This window comes from Rosa chinensis, chromosome 2 (genome assembly GCF_002994745.2).
Source record: "Rosa chinensis cultivar Old Blush chromosome 2, RchiOBHm-V2, whole genome shotgun sequence".
Taxonomy (NCBI): Eukaryota; Viridiplantae; Streptophyta; class Magnoliopsida; order Rosales; family Rosaceae; genus Rosa; species Rosa chinensis.
The window spans coordinates 34,621,196-34,635,827 of NC_037089.1; positions in this window are offsets into that span (position 1 = coordinate 34,621,196).

Below are 14,632 nucleotides of genomic sequence, written 5' to 3' on the forward strand. Positions count from 1 at the left end.
CTGTCTACCAATACCCTTCCTAGGGACCACTTGTCAAGGACTGAATCTACTAGAAATGGGTCGTGATGGGGTCAATCAATACCTCGCTCCTCTTCCTCAAAGAAAGTGATTGGTTCGCAACTAGTTTTGGCCATTTTGGAGGATCGGTAATAGCGGATGTTGAATACTTCTTTTGGGTGGTTAGCGCGCTCATAACGTTTTCTTGCTCTATGTGATAGGCTGCCTATGAAAGCACCGCCATCAAGGGTGTTAATCTGCCGCATCGGTTCAATGTTGGAGACAACCGGCTGTGGTTGTCGGACTTTGTACTACTCCAACTTTCCGTCGCGGTATAATGACTCAATTGCAGTTTTGAGGGCATTGTAGTCTTTGGTGGTGTGACCACTGTCTTCATGGTGTTTGCATCATTTGCCAGTATTTCTAGGTTTTCCTACCCTGGGGTATTTTCTTGGGGGTGGTGGTGGGATTTGATCCTTGCACTGATCATATATTTCCTCATATGACACCGTCAAGACTGTAAAGACCTCAAATTTTTGAGCATTTGTGGCGGGATTATTGTGGCGGTTGTCGCGATTGTCGCGGCGATCATTGTGAAAAGATCTACTGCCCTTGTTGTGATGTTGTTGATCCTTTTGTTGCTTGTCTTGGAAGTTGCCCTGCTGCCATTCCCTTTTTTTGTCATTGGGCGGTGTGGTTATGTTTGGAGTGGTGGTGGTGTTTCCTTGTTGGAATGTGGCGGGTTGGGGGATTTTAAGTGGAGTTTGTGGTGGTGGTGGTGTGGCGCCATAGGTGCTGTATTCAGCTTGGGCATGCAGGACTGCCTCACTCATAACATAGTCATATGTGGCATTTGGACAATTACAGTTGAGGTGGTATAGAAAACTTGCCTCTGGGAGTCCCTGCTTGAAGGCTACCAGCGCCATTGTTTTGTCAAGATCCCGACATCTCGATGTGGCGGTACGCCATCTTGTGACAAATGATTTTAACGACTCATCAGTACCTTGGTTGATGCTGAATAGCTGGCTGGAGTTGTGATACCCGTCCTTCATGAGCATGAATCTTGACTAAAATTCATTTGACAGAGCTGAGAATGAATCCATGGAACATGGCGGGCACTCAAAAAACCAACTCATTGCCTCACCATCCAACGTATCGCTGAATAGATGGCAAAGAGTTGCATCATCAAATCCTTTATTATTGGTTACTTTTTTGAACGTATCCATGTGTACAAATGGATCTGTTGAGCCGCCAAATTGGGCTATCTTGGGCGTCTTTGCATATATGGGTCTGACGGTTTGCAAAATTCTGGTGGTAAATGGACCTGGTCGTGTTGCAAAGAGTGGATTCTGCGCTAGCAGTAGGGTGCCAGCCTCAGCTCTGAGCAATCTTTCCTCTAGTTCCAGCATTTTTAAGAGTATCAAGGTGGTAGGGTCAACATTTAGTCTAGGTATGTTTTGGGTTTGCGCCTCCATTTGCTGCCTGGGTGCTAGCATGTTTCCTGTCCCCCTGTGCTGACCGGCACTGAATGAACTATCGTATTGCGATTGTGAGTCTGCTACCTACTCTTGTGCTAACTGTGGCGGTGGTGTCGGTCCTAATCCCTCTAGTTCAGCTGGGTTTAAGGCGACACCCATTGGGATTACTGGTATCGGTGCTTCTCTTGTCCCTATGTTCTAAACTGAGCCTTGCGCTATGGGAGTGTGCACTTTGGGTCAGTAGTGCATTTGTTCCTAGCGCTTTCTTCAGCTCGTCAAATTTTGACAACAGCGTCGCCACTTGATTTTGAGCTTCTGCCTTCTCCTTTCGTTCCTTTTCTCACTCTCTGTTTGCATTGTGCAAGTCTGCCAAGGCTATTGCTAACATAGCAGCAAGATCCCAGCCTTGTGCTTGATGGCTCGTGCCGGTCTGATTTTCCACGATAGATTATGTTTCGACCGCTAATGTTGATTGGTGTGGTGAACAATTCACGGTTGAAGGTTGCTGGATTGGTAGGGTTGGGTTGAGGGTTGACAGGTTGATCTGCTTGGTCTCCCACGCCCTCACCACTTCTGCTAGCCATGGTAGGTTAATGGGATGACTCTTAGTTCAGAGGTTCCCATAGACGGAGCCAAAGTTAATGTTCAGAATATCGCCATGTGATGTCAGCTTCCGATTGCGTGGATGAGGGTCCAATTTTTATATATGTGTGGAGTTCACAAAATCTCACAAATCTGTCAAGAGAAATACAACTGCGTCAAGAGGGGAGACCGCAGTTAGTGGTCTTCGCTCCTCCGATGCTAAAGTTAGACGATGTACTTGTACTGGAAAATGTAGCAGTAAATAGCTATTAAATGCGTAATCAATGAAGAGAGAGAAGTGGACCTTTTATAGGTGACATAGTGAGTTACCCTCACTCTTGTTTTCGATGTGGGACTGATACACTTCAATTTGCTGAGTTTTGGTCCTCTCTGTAGAGACAACTTTGGGTGGCGCGTCAAGGCATATTTCGGCTTAGAGTTGGCTTACCGGTGGAGGTTGTCTTGCTTTGTTTCTAGGGGTTACACCATTGAAGTCATTCCGACAAGGTGACATGGTTAAGTATGAGTGCTGATTATGGCCGGCAAGTGTTATGTATGTACATAATGAAATATTCAAAACACCCCCTTGCTTGGGTAATCATTGGCTGGACGTACTGCCATGTGGCACGCCAGTCCTACCTAAAAATCTCTCAAAAGCCTAACACCAAACCTGTCACTTGCTTAATATTTTGATAGCTGTCCATATATAGCTTAACAGTTTCTTAACTTCGTCAAATTATCTTAGAGAAATAACAAAAATTAAACTAAAAATAAACTCCACTGCTTCTTCTCCGCCCGGTGACCAGAAGTGATACCAGAGTCGTCATGGAGAAGATCTACACCCACCGCTCGTCATCTTCATCATCTTCTGAAGACGACAATCCGACTAAGAAGGTCGATACCGTCAAGCCCAAGGTTGAGAAAGACATGCACATGATTTCATCAAGTCCAAGATTTTTGACCTCAGCAGCCTGACAATCTTGATTGCATGCATAGAATGGACATTATGTTAGATTGATGTTTATGAAAAGATTGAAAAGAGAAAAAGGTCTGGAAATCAAAGGGACTAAGAAAATTCAAACAACACAGGTCGTCGGCGGATTTTGGGGTTCACAACCTTCAATCTGGGCTCTCTATGATCTTGTAAACCTAGAAAGCAATCTTCAATAAGTGATTGGATTCGTCGGATTTTAGGGTTTGTTTTAATCTGAGCTCTTTGATTTGGCTTTTCCCTTTGAGAAAAAAAAATCTGAATTAAGAGAGATTTGTTTTCCATCTGGACCTACCCAGAAACACACTTTCTTTAACTCCCGTCAAGTTTTCTTGGTGAATTGTTCAGTTTATTTAGAGCATCTTTAGCAGACTCTCTATTTTGGCTCCTTAGCTATTTTGGAGAGCATGTTTAGTTTTTTTATCTATTTTAGCAGCCACACCAGACTTCTAAGTGGTTCTCTATTATAACTTTTAGCTATCTCGCTCCCAAATATAGAGAGCGGGATGAGGCTCTCTATAATTTAAAACGTTTATTTTAAGTTATTTTATGTAATTTATAAATACATTTAAACTATTTAATCTTCATTTAAAAAATAATATAAATTCAAAACTAGCTAAAATAAATAGCATTGATGCAGACGTAATTCTAAAATGGCTAGCTAAAATAACTTTTTAGCTATTTTTGCTAAAATTTGACTAAAAAATTGCTAGCATTGCTAAAGATACTCTTAGGTCGTAATTTGGCTTCTATTCACTTCTTTGCCACATTTGTTAATCCATAATCATGAATCTAAATGAGACACTTCTCCCAATTTTCATTCTCCTGCAATTTTTTACATTCAATTATCTTATTGGGATTTGTGGATCTCAATTATGATAATAAATAAAAAGATTTGTAGATGGAATAGCTGAATTTGGACCTAGCTAGAGATTGGTTCAATTGTTCTAGCTAGTATCTAGCTGCGTTTGGTGAGAAAGAAAATAGGAGATGAAACCAATTTGGATTCGTCATATTGTGACCATGGTTGAAGCCTTTAGAGACACCGCAATGAACACGTAGGAAACTATTTGGTTGTTTTTTTGTCTTTACCTAAAATAAAATAGAACTAAATTCAGTGTGCCCCCTCCAACTTTGGGGCAAACATCAGTTTGGTCCCTGACATTTTTTTATAATCATGATGGTCCTTGCACTTTCATTTTCCATCACACAAGTCCAAAATTCAAATTTGGCTTGAAAACTGACGTCAGGTGCTGACTTGGCATCGACATTAGAGCCTATTTTTCAAACTAAGAAGGGCAAAACGGACATCTCTAATTTAATTTAATTTCTTTTTTTTTATTATCTAATTTCTAATTTTCCCCTCTTTTTCTCTTTATTTTCTCTATTTTCTGCTTCACTTTTTCTCTTTACAAAGCCTAAAACCAAATCTATCCAACAACTTCTCAATCTTCTTAATCCTCCTCTGTCCTCCATCAAACCTGAGATTTCGGCTACCACACGCCCTCTTCCACCGCCTCTCATCTTGCATAGATCCAACCTCACTACTCGCGCCGACATCATCTTCATCTTCGCATCTTCAACTTTATCAATGTTCGGGTTAGCAATCCATGAAGAGAACAAGTCGTTCATGAAGATCGTCTACCATTACAGCAAATTGAACAACACGAATCCAAAACAAAAAACCAGTTCTGGTTTCGATGTCACTCAATTTCTCAAATTTGGGAAGAAGCAAATGAAAAGCCATTGTGGGGAAAGAGGAGTATGCATAGCAATTCCAGTGAAGCGAAGGAGGCCAAGTCGTGGTAGGGTTCGAGGTGGGCAAGTTTGAACCAGAGAACTCGTTAATTGCCCCATTAACTTGGCCGTCATCACCGGCGGAGCTACATGAATAAGCATAAGGTTGTACCCAGTTCATGAATTCGTAACCAGTTGGAGGAGACTTTATTCGTCACGTACCCAATTGAGTACATTTGAATTCCACCTATCTCATTTCGTTGTTCTTGTATTTAATTGATTGGCCAAATTTGGTTCTGGGTATTTCTTACTTGTGTTGTTCTTGGTTAAAGTTGCTATCTTGATTTGTCTTGTGGAGTTTGAGATGTATAGAAGCCTGGTATGGGTAATTTTGCTGCTTTACTAGTTGAAATAGCTTCTAGAGTTTTGAATTTTGGGGAAAAGTTGTGAACTTTGGGGAGTAGTTGTGTAATTTGTGATGAAGGTGCTATTGGGATAGTATTTCCATTGTGTGAAACAGGATTTTTGTTTTGTGGTTCTTTTGGCATTACGTAGTTTCTGATGTTCAACTAAACTTAGTTGACGAGTTTCTATTCTGGAGTCTATCACAATTTGATGAACTGTGAATATTTTTTTGCTAGAAGGATGAACAAGAGGAAGAAGATGAAGAATTGTGCAGAGGAAGAAGAATGTAGAGACTGGAAACGTAATTGCAAAGAAACCGAACTCAAACTTACTTTATTCAAACAGTTCAGGCTTCATATATAGCCTCAAGCACTAACAACTTAAGCTGAAAACACGATCACATTTCGGCTACATACAACCACGTGCAAAACAGAAAGCAAATACAAATTCAAACTAAAACTGAATCCTAGAAACTAGAACATTATTCAACTGAATGACAAAACCTTAAGAACAAGTCAAAACCCTTCAATTCCCTCCCTTAAGCTAATGCAGTAACAATTTAGCTTACATCAGTGACATCACACATTCCTAACTTGCTCCTTAGCCTTTGAAAGGTGTTGAACTTCAATGGTTTTGTCATGATATCAGCCAACTGATAGCTACTTACACAATGAACACGAGAGATTGAACCTTCATTAGTGAGGTCTTTGAGGAAATTGTACCTTACATGGATGTGTTTGCTTCGACCATGAAGCACTGGGTTCTTGGAAAGTTTGATGGTGGAGTTGTTGTCACAGTTGATGCTAATATAACCCTCATCATGTCCGAGCTCCTTCAAGATCTTCTTTAACCATATCGCCTGACACACACACATAGTTGCAGCAACAAACTTGGCTTCGATTGTTGACAAGGTCACAATCGGCTGCTTTTTAGAACTAAATGAAATAGCTCCAGAGCTTAACAAGAAAACTTAACCACTTGTGCTTTTGCTATCCTCCATGTCCCTAGGATCCTTCCCACTGACCATTTATCGAGTATGGCGTCGATCAAGAATGGATCGTCGTGGGGCAGATGTACTCCGCGTTCCTCCTCCTGTGAGAAGGTAATGGGCTCCCAACCATATTTTGGGAGTTTAGCGGACATCTCATAGCGGATATTGCACACCTCCTTGGTGTGATTAGCACGTGCATAGCGCTTTTTTGCTCTGTGAGACATATTGGTGATTGAAGCACCACCGTCGATGATGTTGATGCGGCCCAAGGGCTCAATGTTAGCTATCACCAGTAGTGGTTGGTGTACCTTGAATTGTTCCATCTTACCATCTCGGTATAGAGTCTCAATGGCTGTTTTGAGGGCGTTACAATTGTTGGTGTTGTGGCCGCTGTCCTCGTGATATTTGCACCACTTGCCAGTGTTTCTGGGCTTTTCGACCCCTGGGTATTTTCTTGGGGGTGGTGGCGGGACCTGGTCCTTGTATTAGTCGTATATTTCCTCGTATGAGGCCGTGAGGACTGTAAACACTACGAACCGCTGGGATGACTCCGGCTGTTTATTACGGTTATCCCCATGAAATGTGCGGTTGCCCCTATTGTAATGCTGGTCCTTCTGCAGCTTGCTCTGGTGGTTGCTCTGTTGCCACACTCTCTTTTTATCAGTTGGCAGTGCAGCAGAGATTTTGCTAGTTGTTTCCTGATGGCTGGCGGAGGGTTTGGTGGACTTTACAGGCGTTGGTGGTGGTGGTGGAGGGGCTTATCCATATGTAATGAATTCTGCCTGTGCATGGATGACAGCCTCGCTCATGACATGGTAGTAAGTGGCATTCAGATGGTTGTAATTGAGGTGATAGAGAAATGGTCCTTTGAGGAGTCCCTACTTGAAAGCTGCAAGCGCCATTGTTTTATCAAGATCGCGGCACTGGGACGTTGCCGCTCGCCACCTGGTGACAAACGCCTTCAATGTCTCCTCCGCCCACTGCTTGAGGTTGAATAGTTGAGATGTATTGTGGTGTCCGGCTGCCAATAGGATGAACCGAGACAGGAAAGCATTTGATAGTGCATTGAATGAGTCGATGGACCCTGGCGGACTCTCAAAAAAACAACTCATTGCCTCACTATCCAACGTTTCTCTGAACAAATGGCTGAGGGTAGCTTCGTCGAAGTCTTTGTTATTGGTGACTTTTTTGAAGGTGTCCATATGGATAAAGGGGTCAGTCATGCCGCTGTAATGTGACATCTTTGGTGTCTTTGCGTGTGCCGGATGGATGGCATGCAGGATCCTGGCGGTGAGTGGTCCTGGTCTGGACGCAAAGAGTGGATTTGGTATTGGCGCTGGGGCGCCTGCCTCAGCCCGGATTAACCTTTGCTCTAATTGTTGCATCTGTTCTAGTATTAGGGCGATTGCGTTTCCATCGGGTCCTGCCTGGATGTTCCACTAAACCAGCTCTCGCTTGGGGACAGGTATATTACCCTGGGTTCTGGCCCTGATTGTTGAGCGGCTGGTGTGTGGCTGTGACTCCGCCTCATGCTCCAACATTAGTCGGGGTTCTGGAGGTGGTCCCATTCCTCACAGCTCTGGTGGGTTCAACGGTACCTGCATCTATATTATTGGTCCGGGTACCAATCCGCCGGTGTTAGGCTGACTGCGCTTGGTGCTCAGCGATTGCTCGCTTTACGCTGGGTTGGCGTTTGCTTCCAGCGCCCTCTTCAGCTCATCAAATCTTGACATCAGCGTGGCCACCTGCTTTTGTGCCTAGGCCTTTTCTCTGTGCTCCTGCTCGCGCTCTCGATTTGCCTTTTGAAGGTCTGCTAGTGCCAGCTCATACATGGCAACGAGGTCCTGCACAGGGGGGTGGCTGCCACTCGGTTGAGCCTCCGCTGTAGTTTAGGTTGGTGGGATCTGGCAACTGGCCTAGGGTTCCTCGCTGAGGTTGACAGGCGTGTTGAATAGTGCACGGTTAACGTTAACCGCTGGATTAACGTTGATCGTGGGGTTGGTGGGGTGGGGATTGGCGGACTGATCTGCTTGCTCCTCAGCATTTCCCCCGCTACCGTTAGTCATGGTGGGTGTTGTAGTGGGATGGAATTTTGTGTAAGGATTTCCCACAGACGGCGCCAATGTTAATGTTTAAAGTTCAGCGGTAGCTAAACCTTTGTTAACGCTGGTCCGATGGGCGGACCGCTGCCTATGATACTCAGAGTTTCGGCTACATGTCAAGTGAAATACAGAGGGTGTCAGAGGGAGACCGCGCTGGGCGGTCTTCTCTTCTCCAATGCCTAAGTTAGTCAATGTATTTGTGTTGGCAAAGTAACAGTAGGTAAGTATTAAATGCATAATTAATGAGGAGAGAGGAGAGAACATTTTATAGGTGAGGAGAAAGCTAATCTTCTCCATGTTTTCTATGTGGGACTGATATGCTTCAGTCCCCAGCTTCTGGAGCTTCTGATGCTGTCTTGGCGCGGCGCGTGGCGGGGCTTCAACAATGATCTAGGGGCAAGCCGGAACCCAGGCGGTAGCCTGCTTGGCTGTGTTCCCGGTAGGTCACTCCTTTGGCGGGAGTTGGTACCGCTAGTGGTAGCATGAGAGTGACGCATTATAGCTAATTATGCTTGCAAATGTCTATGTAAATACAGGAGTTAAGCCACCAGCATGCACATGTAGGTTTGCGTAATTAGTTGAAAACCAATCCAGCTTTGACAAGTGGCATCCCATGGTTTAATTAAACCATGATTCTCAGACACCACACGTCCATCTCTTCTTCACTCGCGGCAAGATTTTTTTTCTCTCTCCCTCTCTTTTCTTGCCATGTGGCCTCTATCCCTATTCACTCCCTTTTTGTAGCCACATTACCGAGAGCCACCATACCTATTCTCTCTAACCTACAGAGCTGCAACACCGAGACCACCTCAATTCCATTTTCTTTTCTTCTTCACCGAAACACATTACCACCAACCCAATTTTTATATTTCCATTTTTCTTTTCCTCACAGTTCCACCATTAAATCCTGATCAATTTCTCAAAGGGATTTCAAGGAGCTTCAATGGATCTCATCTACATCAAGACTTGAGAATGGGTAAAGTAGGCAGCCATAAATCAAGGCTTGTCATACCATAGCAATTTGTGATTTATTCTTGTTACTTTTCACTTCTCTTCATCTTTACCTGTTAATTGATGTATATTGTTGATGAGTTGTGAGTATGCTATTTATGAAGCTAGGGTTTGAGCTCTAGCATGGATTTAATGTAATTAATATGTGTTGATTTCATGGTTTTAAATTTCATGTTTGACATATGTTCTATTCTATAATATTTGGCTTAGATGCATGCTTAGGAGCTTGATTAACTCTTGAATGTATAGATGAGCATGTCTAGAACAAATTAGGGGACCTAATCACTTCTCTAGTTTATGGCTAGGACACTAGTTTTGAACATGGTTAGTTATAATACCAATTTCGATTGCTGTATTGGTTAGCTTGGGAACCTTGATTCTAGGACTCTTCTCCTTTTGGTGCAACTAGAGGCCCTAACAAGGCTCTAGATTGTCCCAATTTAGTTTCTACAACCCTTAATCCGGAGTAGGAATATCCTTTAAGGAATCTAATGAATCATGAGCCTTGAAAAGCCTTGGGTACGATTCTTGATGCCATAATGAATTAAGTAACCATTGTCAGAACATATTTGTGCATTGAATTTGGCTAGGAGGGGATACCCTAGTGACCTAATTTCCATTTCTTGATTAGTTTCTAGTATCTTTATTTTTAGTTGCAATTTTAATTTTCAATTGTCAATTTTATTTTCAAAAAATTTCGCAAACAGTACACCAAGTAAAGGTCACTAATAATTCTTATACACAAAGTTTCAAACCAAACATTTCAGTACATGAAATCTGAAACTCAACCCACTTTCAGTACACGACGTCAATTTTTAACACCAAAATGTCCATTATGCCCTCAGTTCTTTTTTTTTAATAATTTTTTTTTTTTGTTATTTTTTTCCCTTCATTTATAAATGACTCGAGTCATTTTTTTCTGTTATGCGAGGTGAGGAAGGCGGCGTTGGAAGCGAGGGAGTGAGCCCGGAAGAAGGAAGAAGAAATGAAGGAAAAAAAATATCAGAAAAAAAAAATTATTAAAAAAAAAGAACTGAGGGCATAATGGACATTTTAGTGTCAAAATTGACATCGTGTACTGATAGTGGGTCGAGTTTCAGATTTTGTGTACCGAAATGTTTGGTTTGAAACTTTGTGTATAAGAATTATTAGTGACATTTACTTGGTGTACTGTTTGCGAAATTTACCCTTTTCAAAATCAAAAATCAAATTTCACAAACCACTTTCATTGTCAATACCGCTTGGTTGTGAGTTTCCGCATTCACTTGTGGTTCTCTTGACCCATTTTAGGCTTGGTTGTTCCAGGCCATGAAAATAGCTTGATGCTTATTTTTTATGTTTCAAAATTGTTAGTGACTTAGTAATCGGTAAAATCAAGGATTGGAGTTAGCTTTTCAATCCCCGTGGTACGATAATTTCGGGTTCAAATATTTTCCATTCTTTGGTGACTGTGCCCTTATTGTGTGTAAGTTGCATTTAAGCACCAAATCAAATGGCGCCGTTGCCGGGGATTAAAGTGTAATAGCTCGAATCCCTTGGTTTTTGGTTGTTAAGTCACTTGCATTATTTTCTTAGTTTTAGTTATTTTTTCTTTGTTTGTTTAGATTTAAAAAAAAAGAAAAAAAAAGAAGAAGTTAATTGTGATTATTTATCTTACTTTTCTTATTTTGATTATTCTTATTTGAGTGTTTGTTTGTTGAGACATTGTGATTATTTCTATCGAAGTGACGGGCCTTGTATTACTTTGTAGTACATGTAAGACATGAGCATCGATACCGATCGTCACTTGGCTCAACTTGTTTGCAGGTTTTTTTTTGTCTTTTTATTAAGTTTCTTAATTAGTTGTTAGTTTCTTGAGTTGTTTGTTTTTCACTTATTCTTGTCCTTGCTTATTTTATTTTCTTATTTAATTGTTGTCTTAACTTCTCTCATTACCCTCTCATTGATTGTAAAACTTGAAGTTGGAATCTCATTGCCTATTTTGTCAATTCTTGAGTACTTATTACGTGGTCTCATTTTTGTTCCAAGGTGTATGAATGTAGCATCTTCTTCATATCAACCAATCACTCTTAGAAGCGGAAGGGTATTGAGTGAAGATACTAAAGGGAGACAAAGGAGGATTCGAAGGCCATTAGTGACCGAGAGTGCTCCACCTCGAGTTCTTGATCAAGAGATATATGATCACTGCAAACTCGGAAGTAGCGGCAGTTTCACTCCATGGTTCAATATGGCTTCATGAATAGCAGCATGGCCTTCCGACAAGTCAGTAGCTTTTTCACCCTTCTCTAACGGCCGCAACTTCACAATTCCGGGCAAGTGAAACCTATCTTTCATCTTGTGTATCTTTCGCCACGACATGATGGAGGAAGGTTCAACTACTCTGACACCATCACTGAGAACCAACAAAAAGTTAGTAGGTCCTGAGCTTTGACCTTCCTCCCCAATCTCAATCTCGTCATCACTTTGTCCTGAAGCCCTGACACTTTCTTTACTACTATCGGACACCTCTTCTGCCCGAGTATGATGAACAGATTAATGCTCCTCATTTCAACGAGACGCCATAGGTGGCAGAGAAATGGTTCGCAGAGGGACAATTTCTAGCCGTTCCTTCGAGCTAACTCCTACAGAAGTAGGACGACGCAACGAGTCTATAAAACCCCTCTCTGACGAATTAAACGACAACACATCTGATTCTTTGCTACTTGAGATATCGATAATGGCCGGCATGACCCACAAACACTCTAAACCTAGAGGTTAACAGTCAAGTTAGATTTAAATCTACCGGCCCCATACCATTAACCACAAGGAGTCATCCAAGAACAGTCGTTCAAACAAAAAACCCAGAAAACATGAAGCCCACCAATATCCCAAAAACCCAGATGTCTTCAGACCCTCAAACACAAAACAATGCAAAATCACATACATATCTCTAAGATACATACGAAGCACATGCATCCTCAACACGAACAAACCAAAACAAGAACACAATCACAGAAGTAGTAGGAACATACCTCAAATCCGCCAAAGCAAACACCAAAGAACGACGAGGCCGACCAACCCTTTTCTCCCCTTTGAATTCTTCTCCTCCTTTCCTCCACTCGACCAACGATATTTGCAGATCTCTTCTCTCTGGTTCTCTCTCACTCAGCGAAGAAGACAAATACACAGAATACAGCAAAGTGGGAGAAACTCATCTTCGTTTCCCCCTTAAATACAAACTCCTGCGGCAAATCAAGACCGTTGCCACAAAATAACCACCCCCCCCCCCCAAGATCACAACACGTACTCCCACTAACCGAGACGACGCCTCTGTAAAACGGTGTGCTCATAAATGCAACATTTATGATGAAGCGACAATGGCTGCACTGCGACGTTTCCGCGCAATGGCTGCACTGCGACGTTTCCGCGCACGCCATCCCTATCAACAATCCCCACGTGTCATCCACCCATCAGAAGATCATACAAAATCTGGCCTAATTAATAAACCCCAAATTTCAAAAAAAAAAAATCACCACCATAGCTAATTCTCCCCCGCTAAGTAGCCTTATCCTCCACTAAGTACCCTCATTCTCCGCTACGAGTCGCCAGATAACGAATCAACTATCCGCCACAACTTAAGTATTACCGCCAACAGAGTTATTTCACCGATAACAACCTTATTTCACCGCTATCACTTATCTTGTCTCCAACAAACTTGCAAGATAAGTATACCATCTACTCATCAACCGACAACTACTGACCAACACGTCTCTCGACATCATTAATCCGGTTAACAATCAACAGTCATTCTACCCGACACAATTTTCATTTAGCGGGACACTCCCAACCAGGGATATCCCACGTATTATTATCAGTACACCGGCCTCAACGAGGAGGTGCAGTTAAGTTTTTCTCTTCCAAGAAAGAGCAAGGGAACCGTTAACATAGCCTAAGGTAGCCACTGATCAGGCTGTTAACTTCCCGATACTAAGGCACCAAAAGAGTGGGATCACTACCCACCGCCTCATGCTGCCATGCAGTTCCTTTCAACAAACAATCAACCGACCAAACAGAGGTCTTTCTTAGCCGGGAAGTGGGGGACTCCCTGGAGGGCTTATCAGGGGCCTACCCGAAAGGGCAAAAGCGCTCGCTCAGACAAAATCCATAGTTGATGACACACTCACATTGATTATGCCCGACATGTAACTAAAGGTTCCGCCTTAGTTGTGGTAACTCCCCAACCAAGAAATCCCTTCTTGACTGGGGACTTGGGGGACTTGTACATACATGACATCTGCCGGCCATAATCATCACTCATACTTAACCATGTCACTTTGTCGGAACGACTTCAACGGTGTGACTCCTGGAAACACAGCAAGACAACCTTTACCGGCAAGCCATCTCCAGATCGAAATGTGCCTCGACGCGTCGACACGCGCCACCCAAAGTCGTATCTATAGAAAGGACCAAAACTCAGTAAACTAAAGCATATTAGTCTCACATCAAAAACAAGAGTAAGGCAACTCACTATTTCACCTATAAAAGGTTCACTTCTCTCTCTTCATTCATTACGCATTTAATAGCCATCTACCTCTACATTTGTCAATATAAGTACATCGTCTAACTTTAGCATCGGAGGAATGAAGACCGCCAACCGCGGTGTCTCCCCTCTTGACGTCGTTGTATTTTTCTTGACAGATTAACGAGATTTCATGAACTCTATCGGAAGATTGGATCCTCGTCCACGTTATCGGAAGCCGACAACATATGGCGGTATTCTGAACATCAACAAGAGAGTACCTTTAAGACATTCACAATGAGAAGTCAACATGGGAGACTGATTATACGCATTTATATGTGTGTAATTATATCTAAAACACAAAAATAAGTTAATCCTGAAGTCAATTATTATGTAATTAATCCGTTTTTATTTATTTTGTAGAAAATAAACGGAATTGCGAAAATCGAGAAAAAAGAGTGCGAAATTGAAGCAAATTCAAAAAGTCAACAGTCGGTCAACGGGTTGACCTAGGTCAACAAGATTGAAGCCCATGTGTTGGTGGAAAAGAAGAAATAGAAAAGAAAAGAAAAAATAAATAAATAAATAAGAAAATGAAAGAAGAAATCAAGGAGACCTGACATGTTCATCTTTCAATTAATTAAGCAAGGAGTGCTTAATTATACTTGCTGACTTTCTCTTCAACACGTGTAGTTACTAGCAGCTCATCACATTCTTTTTCCTCTCATCACCACCACACACGTACCACATACTATTCTCTCCACTCTTGCAATCACCGAGACCACATATATATATATGGACCAACCCTACAAGACTGAAGGGCCGCACCATTCCCTATCC